The sequence below is a fragment of the Tasmannia lanceolata genome, unplaced genomic scaffold (assembly GCF_043159265.1).
Source record: "Tasmannia lanceolata isolate RefF3 unplaced genomic scaffold, GAP_Taslan_0.1 ptg000008l, whole genome shotgun sequence".
NCBI classification, from domain to species: Eukaryota; Viridiplantae; Streptophyta; class Magnoliopsida; order Canellales; family Winteraceae; genus Tasmannia; species Tasmannia lanceolata.
In genome coordinates, this window is record NW_027518685.1 from 27160999 (window position 1) to 27166259 (window position 5261).

The 5261-nt window shown below is 41.3% G+C and overlaps 1 pseudogene across 1 annotated transcript; it reads right to left on the reverse strand.

Annotated features, from left to right (window-relative positions):
- Window positions 1-1145: 1145 nt before the first annotated feature.
- Window positions 1146-4527, reverse strand: LOC143885019 (scarecrow-like protein 6 pseudogene; annotated as a pseudogene). Its single transcript, XR_013253114.1, has 2 exons — window positions 1633-4527; window positions 1146-1442 (listed from the first exon to the last, which is right to left on the reverse strand). The product of XR_013253114.1 is annotated as a scarecrow-like protein 6 pseudogene (transcript).
- Between the last annotated feature and the right edge of the window lie 734 nt (window positions 4528-5261).

Genomic DNA, 5261 nt, shown 5'->3' on the forward strand with positions numbered 1-5261 from the left:
GACTAGGCAAGTAATGCGAATATATAAAGTAATTGCCACTCAGATACTTCTGAGTTCCAATGGCTGCATTAGCCATGTCTTACACCTCATTTCCAGTTTAAACTGGTCTTATAGGTAGTAACGCGAAAATATAGAGTAATTGCCATTCATATGAAACCAAATTTCTTAGGTATTTCCAGCACCATGAACAAAATCAAACAGCTTAGAAACATGAATTTGATGTTTCTGTTTCAAATGTTTTACTATACAACCACCACTACCAACTGATTCTAAGGAGGGAGCTATATTAAGTTATTAACAATGGAATGGAGAAAAAGAGTTTCAGGTAACCAATTCAGTAACCTAGCAAGTTATAAGCTTGTATAAAGTGTTTTGAGTCAAACCCAATTTGTAAAACAAAGGAGAACAAATAACAAACAAAACAAGGCTAGCATGGCACAACAATCTCTATCTTTTAGGACAAGACTGTGAACCTAGGATGATGGTATTCAACCAACATGCAGAATATGCCATGATCATAAACACAATTGATCTAATCAATACAATATCACAAATCAATATAAAATTATCTAACCCTGGAAATAAACTAGAATAGATAGGAAAGATTAAGAAACTTGTCTCGATCGGCCACAGAGATGATCGAACGGGCTGGATCTTCTATTGCCTCTCTGGTTTGCGTGATCTCTGGTGGGGGAGATCTCCTTTAGTCAATTTGATGGCAGCAGAGACCAAGCCCTTTATTTATAGAAAAAGACCTTATAGAGCTCCTCCCACAATCCATTTAACCAAACACTAATTTTGATGTAGTTGAATAGGGCTACACTAATCATCCATGTCTCAATAAGGATGAGTTGCACTGAATACCCTTATACTTTTTACTGTTCATTTTGTTTAACGGGTAACTCCAGTAATTTCACATGTAATTTCATTCATCAATCTAGATTGTCAATCTTAGATCAATGATTGCCCAAATAAGATCTCACAAAGACGTGCTACATGGAGGTGGGGTTATGACCATTCAACTAAGTATGACAGAAGGTTCTTTCTTCTAAGTTAATATTTTCCATCGTCACTTGGAAGTAAACAAAATGTAGCACAAGATTATTATTTTTTCTCTTTAAATGAGTACCCAAAAACAAAACCAAGAGCAAATCAGAAGCAACTGATATTCATATGAATTAAAACATGTCAGCAACACATGCATTTAGAGTAGAAATCAAACCAAGCTGATATCAGAAAGAATTATCCACAGAAACCCCCACAAGAGTAAACCAAATTTTGAGACATTAAATTCTACATTTGTTTTCCTTCATGTTAAGTGTACAATCCACCACCACCATAGCACAAAGCAAGTGCTGTGCTTCTCAAATGACAACATCGAAACACCACAATACTAATTTTGTAATTCCCAGTTTCTCAAATGTTCTTCACTCGGAAATAATCTGGCAAAAAGACATGACAATGAGAAGAGCAGAGCCACCACAGGCAATAAAATGGAAAGCAGACAAAAAAACAGGTGCCACTAAAGAACAACAACAGGTTTCAGATTTATTCAATTAAAGCTAGAGAGTGTAAAATAAGTCAAGTGGCACCTTAAAACAGAAATTTTTGCAAGGGTACATAACAACATGCCTGTAAAAAAAGGCTGCTCCTCAGCACCTCCAAGCTGATACTGAGACAAGCTCTCCATTCTGCCAAAAGAGGCAAAGCGATGACTGGCGCTTCTCAACATGAAAACCCCTCACTTGATGCCTCTTTACAAGGCATTCCCCTTGTGTCTCTGTGAAATTGCTGAAGGGTAGGGGCATAAACCCGGCCGAAGCAAATAGAGTCCTCCAAGGCACCATTTTGTCGGCTGCCCTATGCCGCCCTGAGACTATGCTCTCAATTCTTGGCTTGATCAAATACCTCTCAATCTTTTGTACCACGTCGGAGTTCATGTTCGTGGCATCGAGTGACTCGATTAAAACAGTGTATGATTGGAGGGAATGGAGGAAGTGGTGGGAGAATTGAAGATCACTACGATCACAACCGCGGTCTACTGAGACTACAATCTTTGGGGAAAGCTGTTTTATGAGCCTTAACAGAGAGGGGAGTGATGGAATTGATGACCCAACTGGGAAATTCACTGCAACTGCCTCATTTTCGAACATGGTGAGGATTGCAGGCAGGTCGACTGTGTCGAGATTTAAAACGTTGAGTTCGAATGAGATGTTGAGATTGGCGGCAAATTGGGACAGGTTTTCTCTGGTGAGGCCGAGCTCAAGGGGGTCGTGGGAGGATGATGTAAAGGCGGTTATTTTGAGCAATGGGGCGCCACCGCGTTTGATCGAGAGTTCTTGCATAAAAGAAGCCCATTGCCCACCTAGTCCAATATCAAAATCAATGATATGAATCCTGCCAAAGCCATCAAGGGCTTCCAAAAGGGCTTGATTAGAGGTGAAATTCGCAAATTGGAGTAATGGAGAGATCTCAGAGAACACCTTATAGGCGCCGATTTTGTAGACAGTGTCTAAAGGGTAAGTGGTGGTTAATGGGTTTTGATTAGTGTTGTTGAGGAGTTGTTGCAGAGCTTCCTTAAAGTAGAAAGCTGCCCTCTGGAGGGGCTTTCTGCCAAGGGGGAGCTGGTGATTGAGCCGCGCCAATATCCCTCGCGCGTTAACTAAATTCCCTGTTTCTATCAGCTCGGCCGCCTTGAAGAGCTGGTCCACCATGGCCTGTTGATGGGCTAGTTCTTCGGCCGTAGCCCTTGGTTTTGTCATTGGCCTCTGGTGGAGCTGATGAGGAAGGTGTTGTAATTGCGAAAAACTCTGGTTCTGATGCTGGTGTTGCCTGAGTAAAAGGCCTTGGCCTGAATCCGAGAACGGGATTTTGGGGATCTGATAAGTTGGGTCTATGATTGAGGGTTGATGGCGTTTGGGTTGAGGAGGAAGAGGAGGGTTTTGTTCCTGTTGGGCATAAGATAAAGGTAGAAAAAATGATGGGTTTTGAGAAGGATGAGCTTGTTGCTGGTTTAGTACTGTATGAGGATTGAAAATCTGGGGCTTTTGGTCCATGAATTCAAGTTGTTGATAAAAAGAGTTTGAAGGTAGAGAGGGAAGATGATTAGATGGAGTGTTATTACCAAAACAAGGGGCTGCAACCAAGCTGTTGCTGTTGTGGCTCAAAGCAGTAAAATCAACAGGATTGACAGCATTCAGACTCACCATCGGGGCTGAAACTCCGGACTCGAATCCAAAGCTTGGATCCACTTCGGATCCGAAACTAGTCCCATTTTCGAAATCAAATGAACAACCACTTTGTAACAGTTGTTTCAAACCCTGAGAAGGGTCTTCCAAATCATTCATAAACCAACGGAAAAAGGACTGTTCATGGGTTGGTGAGGACCCAGGATCCGATATGATATTCTCCCACTCTTCCATCCCTAACCCACATTTCTCACCGGAAAACGATGCCGGAATCGGGTGCAGATCCGATGCCCATTCATCATTCCGGCCGCCGGCCGCCGGCGGATTGTCGGAGACAGCTGCCACGCCGGAAGAAGACAGGGTTGATGTGGAGGTTGGTGAACTTGGGCTTCTTTGATTATCCAGAACAGAGGTTGGTTCTTTAGCCCACTTTTCTGAAGAAACTGAAACTGAAACTGAACTATTTGATACTTCCACACCCCCTTTCCCCTGCAAATTAAAGGGCATCCCCTTCATCTAAAACATAAATCCAACAAAACCCAGGAAGAACAGCAGAAAATAAAATCTGGGTTTGAAGCTTGAACCCTTTTTTCAATGAAGTGGGTTTTTATCGATGAACAAGAAAAATATCACCCCCTTCATCTAAAACAAAAACCCAACAAAACCCAGGAAGAACAGAGGAAAATAAATCTGGGTTTTAAAGCTTGAACCCTATTTCAATAAGAACAAAGAGTATTCAGTGAAATGGGTTGGTATCCATGACCAAGAAAAATATCATCCCTTTCATCTAAAACACAAACCCAACAACACCCAGGAAGAACAGGGGAAAATAAATCTGGGTTTTGAAGGTTGAACCCTTTTCCAATCAGGATAAAGAGTATTCAATGAAATGGGTTGTTATCCATGAACAAGAAAAATACCGTCCCCTTCATCTAAAACAAAAACCCAGGATAAAGAGTATTTAATGAAATGAGTTGTTATCCACCAACAAGAAAAGCAGGAAAAGAAACAGAGAACCAGATCTCAGCTCCTCTTCTATTGGACTCTTCTATTGGACTTGAGACACAAAACACTTTGCTAGGCACATGCATCTGAACAAAACAACCCCCCCATTTTAGAATACTCCTCTCTTTCTCTCTATTACAACTTTGTCGGGCTTTTTCTTCTTCTCCTTTTGCTTGTTCTTCTTCTCTATACCGTCGTTGTAGCACCCTGTACCCCTTCACTATTCTGCCATGGATGCGTGCAACATGAAAAAGGTAATAAAGTGCTCTCTCTCTCTCTCTACTCCTCTCTCTCTCTCTCTCTCTAGGCTTTTTTTCCTGTTTTTTTTTTTTTTTCTCTTGGTCTTAACTCTTAACTTAAGCTGTATATCTATCTATCGAGCTACTGTCACCCCACAGCACTACCTTTTCTTACATGTCCCAGAGCCCGAAAATTGAGTTGTACATGGTAATAAAACGTCGTAAAAAAGGGAAAAGGTATGCTTCCAAAATATCTAGAGTCATTTTCAATAATGACGGAAATACCCTCGTAAGGACACTCTTGTGGGGAAGCTTTTGAGGGTAATTTTGGTCATTTTATCTGCTGCTTTTTTCCAGGGCTTTTGAAAATTGAAAGAGCCTAAGAAGATCTCGAGGGCTAAGGACAGTGGATAGTAGTTTTTTAGATATACGAGATTAAGATGGCTGAGATAAAAAGAAATGTAAGTGTTAAATTACTCCCCCCCCCCTTCTTTCCCGGACCAACCCCCTTATTGTTATCTTTTTAGACTAAGGGAGGGTGAGAAGGAAAGAGAAGGGGGCGAATTTAACACTCTCCGAAAAGATAGTAGGGTTTTTTTTGTGGCTTCTCCACCAATCGCCTTCTCGTTTCTGTTTTTCGATTGACCGTCCTTTTTTCAAACCGGAAAAGCAAGTAACAAAGCCATGAGGGTACGGTCTAAACTAGGGATATTTCTGTCATTTTGATGATTTGGGGCTCTTTTGTACACGGTGGTCCTTCCTCGTCTGATTGAGAAAAAAATAGACTCATTGTGATCGGTTTGCTAAAAAAGTACTGATGTTTAAGTGG